This window comes from Bubalus bubalis, chromosome 8 (genome assembly GCF_019923935.1).
Source record: "Bubalus bubalis isolate 160015118507 breed Murrah chromosome 8, NDDB_SH_1, whole genome shotgun sequence".
NCBI classification, from domain to species: Eukaryota; Metazoa; Chordata; class Mammalia; order Artiodactyla; family Bovidae; genus Bubalus; species Bubalus bubalis.
In genome coordinates, this window is record NC_059164.1 from 15,959,817 (window position 1) to 15,987,636 (window position 27,820).

The 27,820-nt window shown below is 43.0% G+C and overlaps 1 protein-coding gene across 13 annotated transcripts in view; it reads right to left on the reverse strand.

Annotated features, from left to right (window-relative positions):
• ICA1 (islet cell autoantigen 1) overlaps positions 1–24,163 on the reverse strand; it is a 164,749-nt gene extending 140,586 nt beyond the window's left edge. For 4 of the 13 annotated variants that reach the window (XM_044946484.2, XM_044946480.2, XM_044946490.2 and 1 more), the window contains exon 1: positions 23,708–23,834. The gene's annotated coding sequence lies outside the window, so the exon portion shown is untranslated. Of the gene's footprint in view, positions 1–8,462; positions 8,654–23,707; positions 23,843–24,045 lie in introns of those variants that run through there. The other 9 variants (XM_044946485.2, XM_044946479.2, XM_006058666.4 and 6 more) reach the window with 7 other exon arrangements.
• Positions 24,164–27,820: the final 3,657 nt, after the last annotated feature.

Genomic DNA, 27,820 nt, shown 5'->3' on the forward strand with positions numbered 1-27,820 from the left:
AGAAGACTACAGAAAATATGAGACCATTACATGCAAGCAATACTCTGTACTATTGAAATATACAAGCATTATATAGTGAAGGCATAAAGAAATGTGAATGACAAACACTGAATTCCAGACAGCAGCTACCACTGCTGTAGGGACAGGGAATATAATTTAAGAGGCATATACAGGGACTTTGTACCCACAACGTTGTCTTTGATAAGCTAGGTCATGAGTATACTGCATCTGTAGGTCTCTGTAGATTTTAAATCTCTCATAATTAATATTTCTGAAAAGTAAACCAGCACATTGCCAAAACAAAAGCAAACAAAAAGAGAAGCCAAAACAAAACACCATAAAGGTACAAAGGAAGAAAATGTGATTATTTCAGTTTTGATCAACCCAGTACTGTATTTTCATCTCATTAGTAAATATAGGAGTCACTTGATGCCTTTGCACCTCATTCCATTTGCCCTGGGCTTTCCTGGTGGCTCAGTCGGTAAAGAATCTGCCTGCAATGCAGGAGACCCAGGTTCGATCCCTCCATCAGGAAGATCCCCTGGAGAAGGAAATGGTAACCACTCCAGTATTCTTGCCTAGGAAACCCCATGGACAGAGGAGCTTGGTGTGCTATAGTCCATAGGTTGCAAAGACTTGGACATGACTAAGCAACTAAACCACCACCATTTGCCCCACTCATGGGAGCTAGGCAAACGCAGGGAGGGGAAGAGCCAGCCCACACACCACCCTCCCCCCCCACCCCCCGCCCGCATGTGCCTGCCAGTTACCAGAATGAATGGAGAACTCATTACCTAAAGGAATGGCCTCTGACCAGACACAGACGGCTTGCTGGCTGCCAGAGTGAATGCTCATCGTATGAAGGCTCTGGCTGCTCCAATAACATCAACCCAATCCTTCTCCCTCTGCCTCAGAAACGATCCTGGCAACCAGGATCCCTAAAATGATTTGAGTTTCTAAGGAATTTTTTAAACATTTTAAGGGAAATGCAATCGAGATGCTGATATTCCAGGCTTCAGGTATGGGCACAGGAGAGAGAAAGGATGACATTTTCTTGAGTGTCGGATGCCTCTGAGATGACAGCATCCCACAATCAGCATCTCTCTTCCTCCTGGAGAGCATCCAGGTTTTTGGACACGTTGCTTTGGGAATGACACTCACGATGAGTAAGGCTTGCCTTCTACTTAATAAATCATGGAGAGGTCACAAGCTTCCATTCCTCTCACCACCCACACAGCTTCACAGCAAGCACACATTTATTTTATGTAGCTCAAGGCTTCCAACAAAATTTCTCAAAAAAAAAGGTATTATCCAAGGAAACAAATGATATTCTTTCCTTGAGTTTGATATCACCATGAACTATTAGGATAGTTGATACTTTTTAATTAATTTTGTATTATGATAAAAGCCATGTAATAAATCTATCCTTGGAACAATCTTAAGTAAACAGTACAGAACCGTTAACCATCTGTGCACTGTTTTACAACAGAGCTCCAGAATGTTTTCATCTTGCATGGCTGAGACTCGACCTGCACTGAACAACTCCCCATTTCTGCCTCCCCCCAGACCCTGACAATTATCACTCTACTATACAGTTCGACTCTCTTAGGTACTTCAGATAAGTGGAATACTAAAGTATTTGTCTTTTCGTGATGGGCTTCTTTCACTTGGGCTTCCCAGGTGGCGCTGGTGGTAAAGAACCCACCTGCCAATGCAGGAGATGTAAGAGTCGTGGGTTTGATCCCGGGGCCAGGAAGGCCCCCTGAAGGAGGACATGGCAACCCACTTAGCATAACGTCCTCAAGGTTCATCCATATCGTAGGACAGGATAGGTTTTCCTTCCTTTTTAGTGCTAAATAATACTCCATCATGTATATATAGCACATTTTTTCTTAATCCATTCATCCACTGATAGACATCTAGAATGTTTCCAAATCTTCGCTACTGTGAATGATCAGTGTGCAAATATCTCTTCAAGATCCTGTTTTTATCGTTTTTAGATATACACCCAGAAATGGGATTGCTGGATCACAGAGCAGTAGTTCTATTTTTGATTTTTTGAGGAATCTCTGTACTTTTTTCCATAGCAAGTGCATATTTTACAGTCCTACCAACAGGGCTTCAATTATTCTAATTTCTCTCCATCTCCACCAACACTCATTATTTTGTTTGTTGTTTTTTTGACAGCAACCATCTTAATGGGTGTGAGGGGGTATCTCACTGTGGTTTTGACTTGCATTTCCCTGACCATGTGCATGCACACTGAGCATAGTTTCAAGTGCTTACTGGCAATTTGCATATCTTCTTTGGAGAAATGTCTACTCAAGTCCTCTATTTTTTTTTTTTTATAATCGAGTACGTTCTTTTGTCATTGCATTGTAGGAGTTCTTTATATATTCTGGATATTAACCCCTTATCTAATATATGGTTTGCAAATATCTTTTTCCATTTGGTAGGTTGCCTTTTCACTGCTGTTTCCTTTGCTGCAACTTTTGAGTATTAAAATATTTAACAATTTCAGTTCTTTAGAGTAGAATGGGCTTCCCTGGTGGCTCAGACAGTAAAGAATCTGCCTGCAATGTAGGAGACGTCAGTTCAATCCCTGGTTGGGAAGATCCCCTGGAAAAGGGAAAGAATCACTAAGCAATCTGCCCCTCTACCTGAACCTCCAGGCTACTCCCAGATTATGCTGCCGTACAGCAGTGGTCCTCAAGGCATTGTTTACAGGTCATGCTGGAATCTTCTGGGGCGGTAACATGCAGATTCCTGGGAGCCATCTCTTACCTAATGACTCAGAATTTCTGGAAATGGCTTTGGGAATCTGCATTTGTAACAGGCTTTGCAAGTGACTTTTAGGCACATTAAAGTCTGAGAACCACAGCTAAATGATACACAGGAAGAATTCTCTCTGGAAATGGATCACTCCTAAACAAATTTCTGTATTATATACGGCACTAGAACAAAGGAGAGAAGAGCATGGCAACCCACTCCAGTATTCTTGCCTGGAGTATCCCATGGACAGAGGACCCTGGTGGGCTACCGTCAATGGAATCACAAAGAGTCGGACACGACTGAGACAATCTAGCATGCAGAACAATGGAATCGTGGGTAGCAAAACCAGGTTAGCCTGTACAGGGCAGATCTCAATGTCTCAAGAGTAGCAGCTGCTGCCAGAATTTGCATTTCTTTTAATGTATGTTTCAGCCCCATTCACTGGGGAAAATTAATAAACATTTAATGACTTCCTGACAAAATACATTTCATCTGACCTATCACCTTCTAAATCCATCTACAGTGTCAAATCATTACTTTAAAAATTATTATAATTCTCATCTATTCATTCACTTCATATCAACAGTTTGATTTATCAAACATGATTGACTATCTGTGTCAGACACCATTTTTGGCCTCAAGAAACCTATAGTCTATGTCAGCTCTGTCCAACAGAAATATACTATGAGCTATATTTATTTATTTTAGACTTTTTGTGATGTCATGACTGTAGCTCATCAGGCTCCTCTGTCCATGGGATTTCCCAGGCATGGATACTGGAGTGGGTTGCCATTTCCTTTTCCAAGGGATCTTCCTGACCCAAGGATCTAACCCATCTCCTGAACTGGCAGGTGGATTTTTTACTGCTGAGCAGCAGGGAAGATCTTTATGAGCTATATAAATAATTTTAAATGATCTAACAGTCACGTTAAAAAAAAACAAAAAGAACTGTGGAGATTCCTTAAAAAAACTGGATATAGAACTGCCATACAACCCAGCAATCTCACTGCTGGGCATACACACCGAGGAAACCAGAATGGAAAGAGACACGTGTACCCCAATGTTCATCGCAGCACTGTTTGTAATAGCCAGGACATGGAAGCAACTTAGATGTCCATTAGCAGATGAATGGATAAGAAAGCTGTGGTACACATACACAATGGAGTATTACTCGGACTTTAAAAAGAATACATTTGAATCAGTTCTAACGAGATGGATGAAACTGGAGCCTATTATACAGAGGAAGTAAGCCAGAAAGAAAAATACCAATACAGTATACTAACGCATATATATGGAATTTAGAAAGATGGTAACAATAACCCTGTAAGCGAGGCAGCAAAAGAGACACAGATATATAGAACAGTCTTTTGGACTCTGTGGGAGAGGGCGAGGGTGGGATGATTTGGGAGAATGGCACTGAAACATGTATAATATCATATAAGAAACAAATCGCCAGTCCAGGTTCGATGCAGGATACAGGATGCTTGGGGCTGGTGCACTGGGATGCCCCAGAAGGATGGTATGGGGAGGGAGGTGGGAGGGGGTTTCAGGATGGGGAACACGTGTACACCCATGGCGGATTCATGTTGATGTATGGCAAAACCAATACAATATTGTAAAGTAATTAGCCTCCAATTAAAATAAATAAATTTATATTAAAAAATAAAAAGAATAAACCCATACATATACAGTCAATTAATTCATGACAAAGGAGACAAGGATATACAAGGAGGAAAGAATAGTCTCTTCAATAAGTTGTGTTGGGAAAAGTAGAGAGCTATATGCAAAAGAATAAATGACTACAATCTCACATCATGCACAAAAATTAAAAATGGATCAAAGACTTAAATGTAAGACCTGAAACCATAAAACTAGAAGAAAACATAGGCAGTAATCTCCTTAATGTAGGTCTTGGCAATAACTTTTTGAATCTGACACTGAAAGCAAAGCAGCAAAAGGAAAAATAAATAAGAGGGACATCATCTTACTCAAAAGCTAATGTAAGGCAACCTGCTGAATGGGAGAAAACATTTGCAAATCATATATTTGATATGGGGTAATAGCCAAAATATATAAAGAACTCATACAACTCAGCAAAAGCAATCTGATTAGAAGTTGAGGAGAAGACCTGAATAGACATTTTTCCCAAGAAGACATACAGATGGCCAACAGATACATGGAAATATGCTAAATCATCAGGGAAATACAAATCCAAACCACAATGAGATATCACCTCAAACCTGCCAGAAGGGCTATTATCAGAAAGACAAGAGATAGCAAGTGTTGGCAAGGATGTGGAGAAGAGAACCTTTGTGCACCGTTGGCGGGAATGTAAACTGGCATAGCCCCTAAATAAAACAGAATGGCAGTCCCTCAAGAAATTAAAAGCAGAACTGCCATGTGATGTAGCAGCTCTACCTCTGGTTATTTATCTGAAATGAAAACACTAACTCAAAAAGATATTTGTACCCTCATGTTCATTGCAGCCTTATTTATGATAGCCAAGATACCAAAATAGCCTAAATTTCCAGTGTCCACTGATGCCTGAGTGGATAAATTATAACGTGTGTGTATATACACATTCATACACATACAAACACATATACATAAAAAATGGGATATTCCTGCTGCTGCTTCTGCTGCTAAGTTGCTTCAGTCGTGTCTGACTCTGTGCGACCCCATAGATGGCAGCCCACCAGGCTCCCCCATCCCTGGGATTCTCTAGGCAAGAATACCGGAGTGAGTTGCCATTTCCTTTTGCAATGCATGAAAGTGAAAAGTGAAGTCGCTCAGTCGTGTCCAACTCTTAGCGACCTCATGGACTGCAGCCTACCAGGCTCCTCTGTCCATGGGATTTTCCAGGCAAGAGTACTGGAATGGGGTGCTATTGCCTTCTCTGCTTGCTGCTGTTTAATTGCTAAGTCATGTCCGACTCTTTGTGACCCCATGGACTGTAGCCCACCAGGCTCCTCTGTCCACGGAATTCTTCAGGCAAGAATACTGGAGTGGGTTACCATTTCCTTTTCTAGGGGATCTTCCTGACCCAGGGATCGAACCCACATCTGCTCAGCAGGTAGATTCTTTACTACTGAGCCACCTGGGAAGCCCTAATGGGATACTATTCAGACATAAAAAAGACTGACACCTTGCCATTTGCAACAACATAAATTTACTTTGAGGGCATTATGCTAAGTGAAATACATCAGAGAGAGAAAGATAAATACATCCTAATCTCTCTTATATGTGGAGTCAAAAACAAACAGACAAAAAACAAGCTCATACCATATTGGTGGTTGCCAGAGGTGGGTGGTAAGTGGTTGGAGAAATGGGTGAAGGGAGTTAAAAGGTTAAAAAAAAATGGGCACGTATAGATACCTCACCATACAAATGGGAACAAAATCACACAAAGACACTGATAATAAGGGAATTATGAGAAAATAAATGCATTGTACATTAGGGAAAACAAATACAAACAGCTATGAGATATCCTACACATCTTTTAGAATGGTTACATTCTAAACAAACACACAAAGTTGAAAATACCAATCCTAGCAAAGGTTAACACGAAAAGTCATTCATTAAAAAAAAAAAGTTAAAAGGGTAAAAAAGTTTAAATATATTTTATTTAATGCAATGTATCTTAAAATATTATTTCAACATGCAATCAATTTAAAAATTACAAATTGAATATTTGCACTCATGATTTTCTATCAAGTCTGAAATCTTGTATGCACTCTACATTGAAACTAGTGACATTAAATGCTCAAACAATACATGTGATCATTGGCTATAGTAGTAGAAAAGCTAGCTGAGCAGGAAAGACTGATGAATACAAACTTAATTTCCAGATCCAGGAGACTGTTGACATTTGCAAGAGACACCTAAAGAAATCTTCAGGTATCCCCAAATTTGTAAATTCTGCTGTAAAAATATCACTTGCCCTATAAAATAAAACAAAGTCTAAGAATAGCTAATACTCCAATTCATGATTCTGCACAGGAAGCTATTTCTCCACTTCTGCCACAAGGCACTTATGAAAGAAACCCAAAATAAATGGTTGTTAATAGCACAGAGACTTCCTCAAGTTCTACTTGTGGTCACCTTAGCTTGGGAGATAGGCAACGAAGAGCAAGTATCAAGTTACTTATGGGCGCTGAGTCCCATGATAAAAAAAAATAAAAGCACCAATACTGTTCAGTTCAGCACCACCTGACCACATGTATGTTTGTGTCTCACTAAACTCTGTCTCCCCGAGGACAAAGCAGATGAACCAATAATAATTTAAGACCTACTCTAAGAAGTAGGAGCCCATGAGTTAATAGATCAATGAAAAGTTAGTTCCTAATTCTGATGGAGCAACCCTGAGGGTGGGGGGATGAGTACATGAAGAGCAGGTTCTGTGTCTCTGACAAGTAATAAAGGAGAAAGAGGTAGCCCTGCTCAGAGGTAGGGCTGCAGAGACACTAAGGGTGACACCAAGACTACCAACCTAATGTTCTTAAGACTTTCCCAGGCTGCACTTTGACAGAGTTGAAATATCTCCAGCTCAGGCTCCAGTGTGCTCAGTCGCTCAGTTGTGTCTGACTCTTTGCAACCCCAAGGACTGTAGCCCGCCAGGCTCCTCTGTTCATGGGATTTCCAAAGCAAGAAGACTGGAGCGGGTTGCCATTTCCTCAGGCTGTAAGGCCAGGCATTCAAAACAGGAGCTGTTCTCAAATAACACCCATGTGGCTGAGAGACCATCTTGCCACGAGGGGACAACGGGACGAACAGGGAGGAGGGATATTTTGTTCACATTTTCTGCAGGGGTTCTGTGCAATCATTATGCTCATTCTCATCTCCGCTTTTCTTACATGCTTGGCGTGTTGACTCTTCAATTTTATCTTCCCATGTGGACAGACCACAGCTGTCCCACTTGTTTCTATTTTCTATAGCTACTGAAAAGACATTCTGAACACACAGGTTGGCCAACACATATGCAAAAGTTTCTTCTGAATCACTCCAAGGTTCATAGAGCACTAAAGCAAGCCTGGTTTAAGCAAAGTTTGATGCCCTGCTCCAAAAGAGTCAATTTTAGCTGCCTCAAATCCTGATACTGGATTCTCCTCCTTGGAAAGTTAACATGCGTTAAGTATTTTCATTCCATATAGGCTGCCTTCGACTGCACTGAACATTTATTCTGGCCCACAACCCTTTTCTAGGAGCTTATGGAGTTCGCTGATTATATTTGAATTATGCAAAGAGTCTAAAATTCTTGAGCCAACTCTTACTCAGAGTAAAGGTAAGATATATGTCACCAAACCAATACTCTCAACCCACAAAAACAGTAAGCTTCCTTTTGCCTCATGTTTCCTAAGTGTGTCCTGTCTCCTGGGCAGTTTTCATGTCTCAAATTAATTCCTTGTCCAACTTAAGCAGTAGGTTTTTCTCCTCCCTCAGGGAGCAGGTTTTCTATTAGCTGGAGTCCTAGCTGAAACTGAGTCCAGTATCCCCTTTTCCTTAATCTGTACTGAGCATACGGCGGATTCTCTTGAATTGCAGATCGGAACCACCGCCAAATTTGTCATTTGTCTGATTTATTCAAAATCTCTATTTTCTAACTAAAAACTGTCACCATCTTGAAGTGCTTCATTCTGTTGTGCACACCAGCATTTAAACACACTTTACAAGAGACAAGAACAGAGTCTTACAGTATATGTAGGTGCGGGGAGGGGTATGTCTGAATCATCCCATAGTAAGATCACTCATTCCCAAACACCAGCTTCATGGCACCACATGTCGCTGAATCCCAGCTGCAGATGTGTTCACACTGCAACCTTCCTGAAGCTGGGATGTGTCCTACAATCGATCCCTTGTCAACTGTTTGGTAGTCATTTTTCTTCTTCATGCAACATAAGATGGTGAAAGACCTCATGAGCAATGAGTTCACATATGTGATGAAATACAGAATAATTCTTTAAACTTAAACCCCTGTAAAATTACCCATCACTACCCGCCACAGACTTTCAGGGATACTTGTGTATAAGTGAACAGGGGAATCTGAAGTCAAGGAGTGCCGAGCACTTCCTGTGATGGGGAGTAAGTGCCATGGCAGGAGGAGGTACCCAGGGTTAGAAGAAAAGAGAGGTCAGGGCACTGGGCTGGCTCCCTACCTGGCCTCTGGGCTGGGATTCCGAGAATCAGTGGTTGCTGGCCAGGGGACAGGTAGGAGTGTGTGTGGGTATGTGTGCTCGGTTGCTCGGTTATGTCCCATTCTTTGTGGCCCCATGGACTGTAGCCCACCAAGCTCCTCTGCCCGTGGGATTTCCCAGGCAAGAGTACTGACTGGCATGGGGTGCCATTTCCTTACTCCAGGGGATCTCTCTGACCCAGGGATTGAACCCTCATCTCTTGCATCTCCTGTACTGGCAGGAGGATTCTTTACCACTAGTGCCACCTGGGCAGCCCTGTGGGTATGTTGGGAGGGTATTATTCTAGACAGACGGAAAGCAAAGAACAAACTGCTTCTATAGTAGAACTGCATGGGTGTGTGTGTGTGCGTGCACATGCGCGCACGTGCATGCAACCAACCATAAGCAGCTGTGCATTCCTACAACTTTTAAGAACAAGAGCTGTGACCTGGGACACATGGGGACATATGGGGACCAATCTCTGAAAGCACCTTTAGTCGCTTTTCAGCATTTAGATATACTTTGTAGCTCCTGGAGGGTAGACGTTTGAAGCGGTTTACTTCACATGCGGTGATTACCTTCTGTGTCCTGTCTTTGCTAGAGAGTTCCTAATAGACTTTCCATAACAAATGGACACCTGTGGCAGGTCTCTTGGATGTAACTTCCAATTTTGCAGGGTACTAATTTATATAATTTTCTCCTCATTCCATCTTTCTGTTTTTTCAGAGAACAACTTCATCTAGAACTACTACCAGTTTTCAATAGTTGGTTTTATTTCTCTGACATATAACCACAGAACTAATGTAAGTTGTATAATTTAGAATCTAGAGGTCATTAAGAAACAACAGAACAAAGTCTCTTCCTTTTAAACTGGGGACCTGTGATCCAGAGAGAACAAAGCAAATTGGCTCCAGCACCAGGACTCAGATACAGGCTTCTGATGAATCGTCAAATGAACAGAAGAAATACACATTTGTCAGAGGTGCTACATACCATGTTAAAAAAAATAATGCTCCTCCTTTTTATTTTGTTCAATATATTTTTCATCTTTTCCCCCCAAAGTTTATCTCTAGTCACTTTCTCTTGGGCTTCCCTGGTGGCTCAGATGGTAAAGGATCCCCCTGCACTGTAGGAGACCTGGGTTTGATCCCTGGGTTGGGAAAATGCCCTGGAGAAGGAAATGGCTACCACCTCCAGCATTCTTGCCTGGAAAATTTCATGGACAGAGGAGCCTGGTGAGTTACAGTCCATGGGGCTGCAAAGAGTTGGACAGTACTGAGGAACTAACACTTTCCCCCTTTTCTCACGTCTAGAAAGATTCCTTCCCACATAGAGAAGGAAAAGTGTTTTAAGTATAAATGTCTAAAGAGTTTCAGTAGAAATGGGAAAAACTAAAGCAATTCCTCCAGGCATAACTAACTGCATTTATTGTTATTATTCCAATATTGATTCATCAAAATGTGTTCACACATAGTTGAGAAAAAGGGTTCCCTGTGGAGGGTGGGAAGTTGAATCATCTTCTATCCCTTCAAAAGCCAAACATTAGTTAAAGTAATGTGATTCTGACTAGTTTTTATGGGTGCTTTTCCTATGTCTCAGATATCACCCAGCTTTCCCTTTCAGATTTTGATAAGGTTATGACTACTTGAGCACTGCATATAACTTTAAATGGGTTCTGTTTGCAGTTGAGTTTGAGTCTCCTGCAAATGATTTTTTGACATTTCATAAATTCACAAGCAAATGTGAAACACCATCATGATTTAATTTTATGAGTCATGCTTTAATTTTGTGAGTCAGCAAATCATATGGGAGGAAAGCAGAATTCTAACCATATTCAAGGCAGCTAAAAGATGGATGACTTTTCATTTAAACCTACATGTGCAAGTCTCTATTAAAATTTGCATTTTCTGTTAATGAATCGTGGCTTAGGATATTTTTAAACGATCATTCACGTTTCAAAACAGCTCAAATATTATATCCAGGCATTAACCAAGCTTAGTAACTCCCTAACTCTGTTAAAATCACATCCTGAAGTAAATATTTCCAATGCCGATATAACTTGTATCCCAATATTCTGCTTAGTATAAAATAAAAGCCTGTAAGCCCATGATCATGATACAAGCTTATCCCTCTTCCACTTGTGTGCCAAGTCATTTCGGTTGTGTCTGACTCTTTTGCAACCCTGTGCAATCACCAGGCTCCTCTGTGCATGGGATTCTCCAAGTAAGAATACTGGAGTGGGTTGCTGTTTCCTACCCTAGGGGATCTTCCCGATCCAGGGATCAAACCCCGGTCTTTTATGTTTCCTGCTTTGGCAGGTGGGTTCTTTACCACCAGCGCCACCTGGGAAGCCAAACTCAAGTGTGGCTTGCTCATGTTATACTTGGCTCATCTGTAAAACAGTAGATGAAGCTAGCTGACATCTAGGTTGCTCTTAATCACAAAACCATAAAGCTGATTTTAATTATTTTCAGAGGATGGGCTTCCCTCGTAGCTAAGTTGGTAAAGAATCCACCTGCAGTGCAGGAGACCCCAGTTCGATTCCTGGGTCAGGAAGATCCGCTGGAGAAGGGATAGACTACCCATTCCAGTATTCTTGGGCTTCCCTGTGGCTCAGCTGGTTCTTTAATCTGCCTGCAATGCAGGAGATCTGGGTTCAATCCCTGGGTTGGGAAGATCCCCTGGAGAAGGGAAAGGCTGTCCGCTCCAGTATTCTGGCCTGGAGAATTCAGGACTATACAGACCACGGGGTAGCGAAGGGTCAGACACAACTGAGTGACTTTTACTTAAGAGAAAGCTTAGAGATAATAAACACAACATGTTCCTTTTTAAAGATAAGGAAATTGGGTTTCTAGAAATAGAGACTTCTTGGAGGTCAGGTTAAAGATCAAGTTTACATGGAGGAATTCTGAGCCCCAAACACTAGTCAGCCAATTAGCAACCTAATGTTCTCCTGAGTCTCTTCCTCTCTTCTAAGAGATGTCTCTCAAAGGAATATACCAAATACACCATCTCATACTTAAAGAAACTTACAAAAGCTAACGTATTCTCTAAAAGTCTTTCATCCTTAATATTAATTTTAGTTAAAAATAATATGGCCCCATGAAATAAACTAAAAACAAAATAACCCCCAAACTCAAATTGCTCACAAGGGGCATGATCTAGGTCTTGCTATTCTTTCTCTTGCTTACAACCCTGCTTGTATAGGAGAATCAAGGGTGAATTTTGTGCTGTGACAAAAATCATGATGGTAATAACAAGGCTGGCACTGAAAAAACCTCAAGGGAATCTACAAGAGCAGATAATATGAAATGGATGAGAAGACTGGAAACAGAAAAAGAACAAATAGTGTATCTTTGCTAAAGAAAAGATTTTTTTAAAGACCTTGCTGTATAAATTATACTCACCTTTGATTTTATTTAGTTTGGTATATGTAACTTTCAAATGCAATTTAGCAAATGGATTTTAATTTATGGTATTTATAGTGCCTTTTCTCTAAAAGCTTAACCTCACAAGGTGAACAATGAAGGAACACGCTACTCAGACAAAGGTCTCAGTCAACTTCTGTCAAGAAATACTAGACTCCATGGGACTTCCCTGGTGGTCCAGTGACTAAGACTCTATGCTCTCAATGCAGGGGGCCTGGATTCAATCCCTGGTCAGGGAACTAGATCCACATGCTGCAGCCAAGAGTTTGCATGCCACAACTAAAGAACTCAAGAGCTGCAAGTAAGACCAGCCAAATATATAAATTAAAAAAAAAAAAAAGAAATACTAGACCCTTAACTGCCACCACACAGTGTCATTAAATGATGGGAACACATGTTTTTTTTTTTTCAAATTTTAACACTGCATTTTAAAACTGTGATACAATTTTTTGAAAGATTAATCTGAGATAGACAAATTTTCTCATCCAAGACTGTGTTGTCCAGTACATCAGCCACTAGCCAAATGTGGCTATTGAGCAACTTGGAAATATGGCTAGTTTGAATACAGATATGCTTTCAAATAAAACACACACTATGTTTTGAAGACTTAGTAATCCCAAAAGTAATGTGTCCAATAAGAAATTTATATTTCATACTTATTTATATTTTATGTTGCTAAAATTATATGTATTTTATATTGATGTATGTATATTTAAATTTTATATAATTAGATTGCTATATTATATATAAATATATATTTATATTATATGTTATAAATTACATTTATACTTATTTATATTTTATATACGTATTTTTATATTTTATGTTGAAATAATATTTTGGATATATTGCATTAAATAAATATATTATCTAATTTTCCCTGCTTCTTTTCAGTTGTTTCAATGCGTCCACTAGAATGTTTTAAATTAGATATGTGGCTGCCCTTACGTTTTTATCACATAGCTTTGGTCTAAGGCATTAAGTAAAGCAGCAAAGAGCCAAAAATTAATTCTCAGGTCACCAATATTCTATACATACATAAATATTTTAAAGGGTTTTCTCCCCAGAATCTGACAATTATCCTGTCAGATACGTCATTACAGAAATAAAATCTCACTTACATATGTACATAAACTATATATATATATGTGTGTGTGTGTGTGTGTGTATATATACATGTATACATAGTCTTTTTAAATGACCTTCTATATAGTCTTTTAAAATGACCTACAATCTGCATTTTCACAATAAGTTGGTTTAAAAAGATCAAACTCTATATGCAAAAGGTACTATTTCTTTTAAATCAGATTTATAGAAATGATTTAGTGAAGTGGATGAACTACCATTAGATCATCAAAAGTGAGAAGATAAATCAATCACTCTCACTATACACACACACACACACAAAAGCACACATATAAATACCTACAAATATAAAATGCATACATTTATAAATGAAATGTACATAACTCATATACAAATATGAATGGCTAATAATATTATAAGTGTGAAGGAAGACAAAAAATATGAATGCAGTGATGCTATCTCCGTGAAATTACACATAAGCATAATGTCAACGATCAGAACAATCTGCAAGATACTACTGTTTATAAAGTTCTCGTCCTTTAAGGATAAATTCACAACTTAAAGCTTCTTACAGAAATGACCATGTAATTTCTTAGGCCTCCACAGATCAGTCAGAGGGGGCAGAGGACTTACAGATTATTCAGTCCTATTTTCTCCTTCAGAGATAAGCTAATGGAGGGCCAGGATGGAAGAAAATGTCCGAAGGCATAGAGTAAGCCTTTTCCATTAGTTTTAAATTACCGAAACACACAGACACCAGTGTGTTGTTTATAAAATGTCTACACTGTGCACAGGTCCTGTAAATAAACCAGCATGACTCCTTTCTCTGGAAATGGCACAGATTCACGGACTTTGGTGAAGTAGTGGTCCCTAAATCATGCTGGAATTTGTGTTAGCTTAAGAGCAAGGGACTAGGTGGCACCAGTGGTAAAGAACCACCTGCCAATGCAGGAGACATACGAGATGTGGGTTTGATCCCTGGGTCAGGACGATCCCCTGGAGAAGGGAATGGCAACCCACTCCAGTATTATTGCCTGGAAAATTCCATGGACAGAGTAGCCTGGTGGGCTGCTGTCCACGGGGTCCTGAAGAGTGGGACACAACTGAAGCAACTTAGCACGCACGCACAAGGGCAAGGGATGAAGACAGCCTAGGAGGGGAGGGAGACGCAAGAGGGAGACCTTCAAATAAAAGTCAACAGTAAAGGGAAGCAGAAGGAGACAGCTCTGTGTTTTCATGTGCCTCGATTAGCAGAGCCAGCCTCGCCTAAACTGGATCATCTGTTGGTGTTATCCAAGAACTAATAAAAGATCTCTTTTCCAGGTTCTTGCTACTTTCTTAGGGAAGAGGTTTACTGAAATAAATAACAGCAGTAGAACTGCTATTACTAATCTGAATTATTAATCATTAATTATAACAAATAAGGCGCAAGACCAGTTCTTCTGGTGGGAATCAGGAAAGACAGGAGCATTGGGCATATACCTGGTCAGGCAGGTGGAGCAAGCAGGAAGAACCACCAGCAAGTAGCCCAAAGGCACAGAGCTTCAGGTCAGGCGTGCCGAGAAGAGAGAAGCAGGAAGCAGAAAGAGGGCGGTGGTGTGGCTCCAGCGCAAGTTTACCTCCTCCACAGTGGCGCCCGCGCTGCCTCTGGCAACGCGGAGAGAAAAGCACTAGATACAAGGTCACTCGGCTCCTGGCCTTCAGGGAGCAGGAGGCAGAGGAAACTCCCCAGGAAGACGATGACCAGGATCCCCCTCATGCTCTACAGGGAATCATGACCCGGGGCATGGCACTGGGCCCTTTCTCCCACAGCGTCCTCTCCTCACCATTACTCATTTTGGGGACCATCCATAGCCACGGCTGTTCCTTCCTCTTCACCAGGGACCGGTCTCACCCTCTTGCCCCTTCCCACCTTATTCCATCTATTATTCCTTCTCTCTCAAGTCAGTCAACCTCCCTGTCTGCCTTCAACGCATATTCTTCAACCTCTTTCTTCCTCCAGTCACCATCCTCTTCCTTCTCTTCACAGAGGGACTTCTTCTAAGCCCACAGTGTGCTTCCTTCCTCCACCACACCAGAGGAAGGTTTTCACTATGAGCCCAACGAAGGTCCTCCTCTCACTTGACCTTTGACTAAGCTCCCCTTCCTCTATTTCTCAGTAAACACTCTCTACACTTCTGCAACTTTTCAGTTTTCTTTGTTGGCTCCTTTCCCTCTATGTGTGCACATTTTGAATATCAATGATCTACAAGGTTCCAGGACTTCCCAGGTGGTTCAGTGGTAAAGAATCTGCCTGCCAATGCGGGAGATCCAGGTTCTATCCCTGGGTCGGGAAGATCCCCTGGAGGAGGAAATGGCAACCCACTCCAGCATTCTTGCCTAGAGAATCCCATGGACAGAGGAGCCTGGAGGTCGCAAACCTTGGCTGTCTTCTATTACACTCTACTTGCTCTCTCTAGGTGATTTAATTTACTTCTGTGGCTTCCTCCAACAGCTGTATGACTTCCAAAATTAAACCCCTCTCCAGAGACTACAGTGGGAGGATCAAAATGTAGATCTGGCACTCTGGGGGGTGTGTGTGTGTGTACACATGCTCAGTTGTGTCTGTCTCTTTGTGAATGTAGATCTGGTGCTCTGGGGTGGGTGGGTGTGTGTGTGTGTGTGTGTGTGTGTGTATGTACACATGCTCAGTCATGTCTGACTCTTTGTGAATGTGGATCTGGTGCTCTGGGGTGTGTGTGTGTGTGTGTGTGTGTACACATGCTTAGTCATGTCTCTTTGTGAATGTGTATCTGGCTCTCTGGTGTGTGTGTGTGTATGTGTGTGTGTGTGTGTGTGTACTTGCTCAGTCGTTTCTGACTCTTTCTGAATATGGATCTGGTGCTCTGGGGTGGGTGGGTGGGTGTGTGTGTACACATGCTCAGTCGTGTCTGACTCTTTGTGAATGTGGTCTGGTGCTCTGGGTAGTGTGTGTGTGTGTGTGTGTGTGTGTGTGTGTGTGTTCAGTCGTGTACAACTCATCACGACCCCATGGACTGCAGCTCCGCCAGGCTCCTCTGTCCATGGGATTTCCCAGGCATCAATACTGGAGTGGGTAGCCATTCTCTTCTCCAGGGGATCTTCCCAACCCATGGACTGAACCTGCGTCTCCTGCATCGCAGGTGGATTCTTTACAGTCTGAGCCACAAGGGCAGCTGCTGGCGCTCTGGAGAGGGGTTTAAATTGCCAACTCCCTCTGGTCATCTTCACGGATGTCCAACAGGCATCTCAAATTCAGCACCTCTAAAATTCTCTCTCTCCATCTCCACCCCCTCAATTTTTCTCCTTCTAGTGGTCCCAGTGCTAATCACCAGCAGGAAATCTACTGAGTGGCCCAAACTTGACTTCTCATCTTTTGTAGCCAGTCTCCCAGGCCTCTTCATCCTACCTCCTAAGATGCTACTAAACACATCTCCTCTTTTTAGATTCACAGTCAGGGCTTAGTCTAGGCCTTCAGAGGCAAAACCATCCTTGTATCTACCCATTCTAATCTTTTACACCATTGTCTGAACACTTTGTATAACATGCAAATCCTCCTGCTAATGCAGGAGACATGGGTTCAATCCCTGTGTTGGGAAGATACCCTGGAGGAGGAAATGGCAACCAGTCCAGCATTCTTGCCTAGGAAATCCCATGGACAGAGGAGCCTGGTGGGCTATAGTCCATGGGGTTGCAAAGAAGTGGACACAGCTCAATGACTACATAACAACTTAACCTTACCTCAAGACTCTCCACAAATGTCACCTCCTCAGTGAAGTCTTCCCCAACCCAACACCTGTCCTCCTCCTCCTCAGGGGCCTCCCACTCCTGCCCTCCCCACTAGAGAATTAAGTGCCCCACACCAATACTGGTGGTGCAGTCCCCTTATTCTCCTGCAATGAGCTGATTACATCTGCATCGCCCCTCCCCCCAATCACACACACATACTAGCCCTTCCCAGGTGGCTCAATGGTAGAGAATCCAATGCAGGAGATGCAGGTTTGATCCTTGGGTCAGGAATATCCTCTGGAGGAGGAAAGGCAACCCACTCTAGTATTCCTGCCAGGAAAGCCCCAAGGACACAGAAGCCGGGCAGGCTACAGTCCACGAGGTCATGGAGTCCGACACGACACGCATGCACGCCCCTGCACTGGCCTGCAAGTCCTCTGAGGGGAGGAATCCTAGCTGGTTCATCTTTGCCTCCTTACGCCAAGCACAGAATCTGAAACACAGCAGGCCTTCGGCAAATATGTGCCCGATAAAGGGCGGTAATTATGTACTGCCCTTTACATGTGTGAAGCATCGAACAGTCACGCCCGTATCAGAAGGGCATACAGCCCATTTTGCAAGTGAGACACAAAGGTGAAATAATTTGCCCAAAGTCAACAACTAGTAAATGAAAGGCCGCTTTTGACTTTTGAAATCCTGTGTTTCAGCACTCCACTCTACTCCTGGACCAAAGGGTTGGATAATGGGCTTGTTGTTAGTTTGTCGTTCAGTCGCTGAGTTATGTCTCCTTTGTGACCTCATGGACTGTAGCCCACCAGGCTCCTCTGTCCATGGGATTTCCCAGGCAAGACCACTGGAGTTTGTTGCCATTTCCTTCTCCAGGGGATCTTCCCAACCCAGAGCTCTAACCCTGGTCTCTTGAGTCTCCTGCATTGGCAGGCAGATTCTTTACCACTGAGCCACCAGGGAAGCTCGGATAATAGGCTCAGCTTCTGTAAAAAAAAATATCTCCTAATCACAGGCTCAGGTGCTATGTTACTCCCAAATCCATAGGTGCCATCATGCTTATACGCAACAAAACCTTGAAGACTCCTGGCAGCTCTCAGGGTTCCTACCAAGAAGAACAAGGAATGCCATTTATCACAATTAGCTCCTTGGTCCCTGGCCTAGGAGGCACTATCCCAGAAACAAGCAGAGAAGGCTGAATTTCCCCTAAGTACCATTAGGTTTTCATGCCCTGTTCTGGGAACAGAGAAGTGGGTGTGAGAGATCATGATGATTGTGAGCAACAGAATGGATTTTAATGTGTGGTCTGGGAAAGCAGCTGCAATACTTTATAACCACTTCTTGCACAAATACTCTCACCACAGAATGAGAGGGACCTACCACTCTCTAGACTCTCAGGGTTAGTAATGTACCGTTATCTATATACTCATTGGTCATCACTGAATACGTATACCTCGTGTATTCGATCCCATGGTAATTCATTGCATTCAGTTGTCTTTTTCAGGCATCCTCTTTCGATTCTATGTACTTTCTGTAAAATGTCTTCTAAAAATGACCCCTTTACTTTCCTCTAATTCTAATAGCTTTTTAACATCGGTCCCTTATTTTCTACTAGTATCTCCACCAGCTCTCCATGACTGTATAGCACAAAATTGAAATGAGTCCTGTGCTTACCCTGATTAATACATTTAAGCCTCTCAACTCACAGGTGATCGAACTTGCCCAAGGTCATTCAGACAGTAAGGGACATACATGCACACTGGGCTCCAGGCCTGAGGGCCAGTATTCCCTCCCTCTGTACACCTGGGTACTGTGTGGGAAACTCTCCCTCCATTCATCACCTTTTCTGACCTGCCAAATTCTTACTGGCCCTTTAAGGCTTAACTCAAGGGCCACCTCCTCCATGAATATTCTCAATGTTCTCCACCCTCTTCCCCACCAGGGTTGGGTGTCTCTGCCCTGGGCTTCACCACTCCCTACCTTTCCTGAAGTGTCTTCGTCACCTTACCCACTGATCTCCCACACTAGGCTGCAGGCTTCTCCAGAGCGGTGAAGGGCCTGGGTCTCGCCTTGGGATTCCCAGCACTGGAACGATGAATGGCACATGCCACATGCAACAAATGCTTGCTGAAAACTGAGTGGCAACCCTTCTTCTCTGATTTGGCCAACGGCCTGATGAATGACATCATCTAACCAGCAGGAGAGACTTCTCATCATGAGCAATGCCATTTTCTCAACTCTCCAAGAACTCATTCTCTCACTAGGTTTACAATGAGACAAGTAGCTACTATTAGTTGAGGAACTAGCACTTCTCAGACACCAACATGAAGGCTCTGTGCACACTATGCTTATCCTGGCAACACTGTCCAGCGGCCATCATCCTCATTTTATGGCTGAAGCTCAAAATTTGTTACTTATCCTAAGTAATTGGCTGAGAGTCATACAGAAGGAAGGCTTTGTTTTAAAAGTGTGTATAAAACACCTTAGAGTCATCTGTATCCTGTAGAGATTCACTGAAATCTGAAATTACTTCAGTGCATTAATTGGGATTCTAGAATCATGAAAGCATGGTCAACTAGGATTTATAGAGGTTCAAGGAAGTTCTACCATATGTATTATCCAGAGTGGCAAATCATGGCCGTAGTCCTAATTTTCCTAAGCAGATAGATAGGGCTTTATAACACCTATTTACCTCAAAGGGAATTGACTATCAAAGGTCATATCTGCCAAAATGCTTTGTTAAAGAAGAGGGCAGAGGCCCATCTTAGTATACTCTGCTGCATAAAAAGCTTGGTGCAGTGTTTCTCAAAGACTGGGCTTCCCAGGTGGCTCAGTGGTAAAGAATCCACCTGCCATTGATGCAGATGCAGGAGATCCGGGTTTGATCCCTGGGTCAGGAAGATCCCCTGGAGAAGGAAATGGTAACCCACTCCAGTGTTCTTGCCTGGGAAATCCCATGGAGAGAAGAGCCTGGTGGGCTACAGACCATGGGGTCACAAAGAGTCAGATACCACTGAGTGAGCACGTTCTCAAAGATCAGTGGGAGAAGCCTGGGGCATCAGAGCTACCTGAGGTGTTAATAGCAGATGGGAGATGCCTGGCTGGGAATCCACACTTAACAAGCCCCCACATGATTCTATCAGACAGAAAAGTTTAATAATTACCAGCTTATGACAATGCTTCTCTAACTTTAATGTATACAGTACTCACTTGGGGATCTTGTTAAGAAGAGATTCTTATTCAGTGGACATGGGGTCGGGGGAGGGTGGGTTGAGATTCCACCTGTCTTACAAGCTCTCAGGGAAGTCAATGTTGCTGGTCCATGGATCACATTTGAGTGTCAGAGGTTTAGAAGATCTACCCCTAATGGAACAAACTAGCTTTGCTTTATTCCTCAACCACAGACTGCATTCTCCAACTTTAGGGAGGATTCCATAAAGCCCAATTCTCAGTATTGGTACAAAATCAGTGCAACAACTCAAAACCAACTGGAATGCATTCTCTATCATGAGGGAAAGGCAGCAGCATCCTTTTCAGATGTAAACAGCACATATGTTTAGCATGTGAAAGAATAATTAATTTACTATTACTTGAGTCCTGCTGTGTGTGTGTGCTCAGTCCTGTCCAACTCTTTGTGACCCCACAGACTGTAACCTGCAAGGCTCCTCTGACAATGGGATTCTCCAGGCATGAATATTGGAGTGGGTTGCCATTTCCTTCTTCAGAGGATCATACTGACCCAGGGATCGAATCGCATCTCCTGCATTGGCAGGCAGATTCTTTACCACTAGCACCACCCAGGAAGCCCAACTTGAGTCCTATTTACTGTGAAAATCCTTATATATATATATAAATATAAATGTAAGGTGGCTATTCCTGCTCTATTGATAAGCAAATAAGGACCTGGAAAGCTGAAGTAACTTGCTCAAGGTCACGTGGCTAATTATGTGTTGCAGCTGGGGCTCCAATCCTGCTCCACTGGGATCCAAAGCCTGTCCTTGCCCATCCTCCACGGCAGTAGATATGACAGTGGTATAAAATGTGACAGCCTGAGTGGGGGGGAGGGGGGAATGTTCCTCCTATACTGGTATTTGAGTTTAAAGGCTTTACTGAGGCAGATTCTGGATGGGGGTGAAGAAGGGAAAAAGGTGAATTAATCAGTGATCTATGTTGCCTCATGGACATAAACATACAAATAGCATCCTTGTCCATGGTTCCCTTAAATCTGAAAGTGCAGATGGAATAAAAAGGACATTAGTAGCCAGTGCACTGATCCTAAATGTTCCCACCCACCCTCAGGCTTCCAGGTGTACAGCTCAACCAATAAAGAGGAAAAATTCTTCCTGATCCTTGTGGCCTATTAACTTTACCACTTTCTCCTGTATGAGGTTTCTGTAACTTAAAAAGTTCACATGGAAACAGGTTGACCCTGCTATGTCATTTCACAGTTGCCACACCTCTTTCTCTGATAAACCTGCTGGGACCTGAAAAAAAAAATGTACTCTTTAGTCAAATACACTGAAAATGCAGCAGTTTTGAAGGTTTTTTGAGTAACAAAATTTTCTGTCTTTTTCATACGTCTGACATGGAGAGAAATGCATGGCAATAAAGATGCTCAGAGAAAGCAGTCAGATAGACACAAAAGTGGATCAAATGAAGGAAAGAGCTATAAAATAAAGTTCCCAAGCATTTACTATCTGGTATCTTTAGGTTAAGTGTCCACAATCAGCTTTTTAGCCTTGGGTCTCTCCACTATTATAATTAGTATTCAACAGCTTAACTGTCATTTTCTAAAGGTTCCTCTATAATAGCAGTACAACTCTTTACCTATTTAATGCAAAAAAACAATATAATTAGAAAGCTGCTGCTGCTGCTAAGTCGCTTCAGTCGTGTCCCACTCTGTGCGACCCCATAGACGGCAGCCCACCAGGCTCCCCCTTCCCTGGGATTCTCCAGGCAAGAACACTGGAGTGGGTTGCCATTTCCTTCTCCAATGCATGAAAGTGAAAAGTGAAAGTGAAGTCGCTCACATCTTAAATTAGATATATATATATATATATATATATATATATCAGTCAAAGAATTTTGCCCCTATGGTATGTATTCTCTACACATGATGTTTCAAAAACAAAGCCTGAAACCTAAAACAAACAAACAAAAAAGAAAACGGACTTGAAAACTTACTTAAAAGTAACAACAACAACAACAAAAAAGTGTGTGTGTCTTGAACAGAATGTAAGAAACAGAATCTGGACCACTGATTACAAACTAGTGGGCATTTCCTATTTCATTCCCTCAGCCCAGAGAACAGTTCAGATCTCAAAAAAACCAAACTAAAGGTCTTCAGAAACCAACTTGGTATTTTTCTGGCGAGTTTTTACTGAAATGTTTGGACATGGACATGTTTGCAATGAGTCATAATTTATAGGACATTAATGGCCAATGCCTTCTGTGCTTTTCTTTCTACATTCAATATCATTTTCAAACCAGCTGGTAGTACATTTTCCAGGCCCTGATAATTTTTATAAAGTTACCAGATCTCAGATACTAAGGCTGCCACCCAGCACCCTTTCTCGTGATAATTTTTTATGGTATCTAGAAGAGAACCCAATTCCCTTTCTAAACTATATGCCTTTCGCCAGGGAAAAGGCTCACGCACCGTTTTTAAGATGCCCAAAGAGAAGCTGAGGGGCCTTTGGGGGCACGCCAAGTCAAAAGGCAACGGGAAAGGTTAATGGACAGTCGCTCTGGGCAAAGGCAGACGTAATAACAGGATATGTTCGTTTCTAGAGGAAGCAGGATAGCGCGAGGCAGGAAAGGCGGCGTCAGCGGCACCCAAAGGAAAAGGGCGCGCGGGGGTTCGCGGGGACCTGGCCTGCTTAGGGGCTCCCGCTCCAGTCCGGTCCAAGGCTCGGAGCACCTCACCCGGGGTGGGGTAGGGGGGGCGGGATCCACCTCAGGCCTCCTGGAATGAGTGCTTCTAGTGCTCCCTTCCCACCTCCGCCAAAGATGGGGAATGGGGAGAAGAGAAAAGCCGAACACCGGGAGCTGCGGCAGGTGAACTCGGCAACAAGTCAAGTCCCTGCCCAGGAGGGACCGCGGGGGTCCTGGGGCCGGAAGGGCCGGGGAGGCGAGGCCCGGCGCGGGTGGGGCGGGCGGGAGGGGGAAGGGTGCTGCCGACGCGGAGTCCAGAGAGGCGGCCGGAGCCGGGAACGCTTCCCTCCCGCTGCCCCGGGGCGGACGCGCGCTCTCGAGGCGCGCGCCTCCTCCAGACCTTCCCAGGCCCCAGGGCGGAGGCGCGGAAGGGGAAGGGGCTGTGGCGGTGCCCGCACGGGGATGAGGGCGCAGGAGGAGGCGACCTGTATGTCACCCAGCGCGCGGAGGGCAGGGTTGGCAGCCCCAGGCTGGCGCCCCCGACCGCCCCGGCTGCCAGGAATCTCCCGCGGCAGCCTGCCGCCCGCCCGGCTCGCCCCCGCCCGGGCCCCGGAGGGCAGGTACCTCGGAGCCCCGGCCCCCGGGAGCCTCCCGGCCGCGAACGGAGCGTTCCTCCTGCTCCCTCATCCGACGTCAGCGTCAGCAGAAGGCGAGGGAAGGGGGCGGAGGGAGCACAGGAACCGGTCCTTCCTGCGGCGGAATAGCAGCCGGCGGAGCCCGTGCGCGCCGCAGCGCAGCGCAGCGGTCGGGGGGAGCGGGCGCCCTCGCCTCCCAGCGAGCTCCTAGGGCCGGGACCCCGCCGTCGCCTCCCCTCCCTGTTTCTCCCCTCCGAGGACGCCCAGCGGGCGACCCCTCTCAGCAGGACCCCGGGACCCAGAGGAGGGAGGGGCCGATGGCCTCACCTTGTTTGGGGCGGGTCCGGGATGGGGGGAGTGAGTCTCCTTCTTTCTACTCCCTCGGGTCCTTCCTCGACCCCCATCTCCTGGGGTGTCCCCCGCTTGGATCTACCGCCCAGGGTGACCCCGCCCCGGCTCTCCCTCAGGTGTTCCACGTGTCCATAGAATTTGCGTCACAATGACCTGGCCGACAGGTGGGAGCAGCCGCGAACGCCCCAGGGTTCCCACTGTGCAGTGCTTTGCGCCTGCTACTTGCCTCCACGATAGATTTCCGTGGCTTTAGAGGACAGGACACGTCTTCACTCCAATGCCAAAAAAAGTTACAGAGGCCTCTATCTGGGAATCAAGTTTGGGCTTAATGTTAAAAGGCTCTATGAAAAGAAAAACAACTGTATACATACACATATATATATATATATTTTCCCCCATATATTCACATATCTTTTTTTACTTAGGTTACTGATACTTACAGTAATTTAATCTTCTCTTATTCTTTGTCAACAGGAAAGAACCAACGTCTTGTTTTTGAGTACCCTACTGTGATCACATGAAGAAAAGGTGTTGCTTGCTAAAATCATCTATGCTGAAAAGCAGTCCTAATGTACTATGACTCATCCCTCATGTTATATATTTCTTAAAAGGTTCATTGAATAGTCACTGATTGAAACAATTTAACAGGGTGAAAGGAAAGATGATTATTGAGTAATGACGCAAACAAGCCTGAAATCCACAGGTAACATGAATGGGCTGCTTGTTATGTGCTAGGCATATGCTGTACACTTTACTGTAATCCTTCAGCAACCCAATAAAATGGGTAGAGTATTATCCATATTTTACAGATGTAAACGTTGCCTAGAGTACTATAAAGGCATTCCGCCAATAGGATGTTCAGCGTGTTTGAATCCAGGGTTGTCTGAACCAAGAGATTTAGTTTAATCTCAAGATAGAAAGGGGCTTCCCTGGTGGCTCAAACATTACAGAATCCCCTTGCAATTCAGGAGATCCGGGTTCAATCCCTGGATCAGGAAGATCCCCTGGAGAAGGAAGTGGACAGAGGAGCTTGGTGGGCTACAGTCCATGGGGTTGCAAAAAGTCGGATAAGACTGAATGGCTAACACACACATGATAGAAAGGTGTCTGACCAAGATGGAAACAGAAAAAGTATAGGAGAAGATGTCGATCTTTTAATAGAACGGCAGCAAGATGGTACAGCTCCAGGAATTTATATAACCTTTAAAGTTGACATAATTCTCTGGATATATTCTTTGGGGTTTCTGTTTGTCATAGATGGGTTTGAGCCTGTCCCAGTAGGGCACAAAATACAGAGCTGAGCAAATATCACGTCCTTAAAAAATGTTTGTGAATAAACCAAATGCTGAATGAATAGGATCTACAAAACAGCAAATTGATGAGAAGCTGAGGTTCAGGAGAAATTTGGGAAGAGAAAAACATTGCTCCTATATAACTGGCATTTATAAGAAGTACTCAGGTGAATCTGTTGACAACACAAGCCAAATGATTGTCTTATTTATAAAAAGGGGGGGAAAGTCCTTTTAAAATGAGAAAAAAAGACTTCCTTGCAAAAGGGAGATGATTAAGATATTTTGTTTTAAAATATTTGATTCAAAGAACCATTAACTTACTGTAAAAACCTAACTTAGGGAGTTTAATAGAAACTTTTTTTAATAGAATGAAGTGTTATTTGTAAGATAGTAGTTGCTCAATAAATGTTGGCTGAATGTATCAATCAAAGCATTGAGAGAGAAATAGGTCACAAAATTTCCTGATTCTAATGTTCTCCTTTCCACCAATGGTTATTTACTAGTTACCTGAAAAGGTGTTAGAAACCCTATTTATTAAAGATTGGCTTTGTGGCAGATACATTTGTTAATGAGCTTTGGCATCAATGAGCTTTAGACATCTAGAGCCAGTAGAATGGCAGGTTGCTTGTGTATTCACAGCATCTTCTCAAAATGCAAATAATTGGAACACAGGTACTGGGGGGAGTAAGAAAGAAAGCTGATTCGTGAAACTAATTACTCAGGTTTCCTTGTACCTTGCAAAAGGCCATGTTAGTCAACATGGCACTGAAATGCCTTGGGTTTAACATAAAGAGTTTAACATAAAGTGTTAAATGACTTTTCATCATTATTCGGGTTGTCCTAACATTGGGGATAATATTTAAAGGAAGAAAGAATAAACTGGTGCTTGTCCTGCATTGCCACAGAGAGGGCTTTCCCTTCCCATTTAAAAAACTGTTCCATTTATAATACTTCCATTGCTTCTGTATATCAAGTTGTTTCAGTCTTGCAGAGCACCCACAAGGTGCTAGTGAGAACCGGAAACAATTTCTGAGAAGATTGGCTTTGGGGTGGATACGTTTGTTAATGAGCCAAATTTAGACATCTAGAGCCAGTTGGATGGCAAGCTGCTTGTGTGTTCACAGTATCTCCTCAAAATGCAGATAATTGGAACACAGGTACTAAGAAGAGAATGGCTACTGAACGTTGGAATGTGAAATTGTGGAAGAAATAATGTGCATTTTCTAGAATCATAGGATCAAAAAATCTTTACATAGTCAATGATCTTTTTGGGGGTGCTTCCCAGGTTCTGCATTGCTAATGGGACCACATGAATTAGGAATTGTGATAGGCTGCCCTTAGCAGAGACACACATCAACCGTGGATTAAATGAGATAGAGATTTATTTTACTCCCACATTAAAAGAATTGGAAAGTAGGCTGTCCAGGGCTATATGGCCTCTGCTAGCTCCTTGGGGTGTTGCCCTCCTCTCCTGTGCCACCATTCTTAGCAAATAAGCTATTATTTAAAGAAAAATCCAAGCTGCAATGTGGAGAAATAGGAACCTTCATACGTTGCTGGTGGGAATGTAGAAGGATGTATCCACTTCGTAAAATGATCTGGCAGTTCCTCAAGTAATTAACACAGTTAACATATGACCTAGCAATTCCACCCCTATGTATATAGCCACAAGAAATGAAGACCTCTGTCCACACAAAAACTTGCACATATAGCAGCATTATTCAAAGCAGTTAAAAGTGAAAACAATCAAACTATCTATAAGTGAATGAATAATAAAATGTAGTGCAGTGGAATATTATTGGGTCGTGAAAAAGGACAAAATACTGATACATGCTGTGTCTTGGATGAACCTTGAAAACATTCTAAGTGAAAGAAGTCACCACAAAAGTCAATGTATTATATGATCCCATTCATATAAAGTCTAAGATAGGGAAATCTACAGAGACAAAGTAGATTGGTGTTTGCTTAGGGCTGGAGAGGAAAAAATTACATATATGTATATCTCAACACATATGTGCATAAAATGTATGTATGAATATATATAGACACAAATTATCCATCTACATATTATAAAATACATGTTAGTGTACTGTTTGTAATATATTTTAATGTTCTGAATGCTGCTTGTGCTCTCAGCCAACAAGAGCAAGAGAGGCAGAATCCTTGTGCCTCTTGGTGAATGGGCACCATAAAGCAAATATTTTCTCTGCCATTCATCCAGAAAGATACAGCTTTCTACAGCTCTGAAATCCTTTTATTTTATGACTTATCTTTGACATCATCATCTATACTCTTTCGGTACCTGCTAAAAAAGAAATGCAAAAAAGCAAAATGGCTGTCTGGGGAGGCCTTACAAAAACTGTGAAAAGAAGAGAAGTGAAAAGCAAAGGAGAAAAGGAAAGATATAAACATCTGAATGCAGAGTTCCAACGAATAGCAAGAAGAGATAAGAAAGCCTT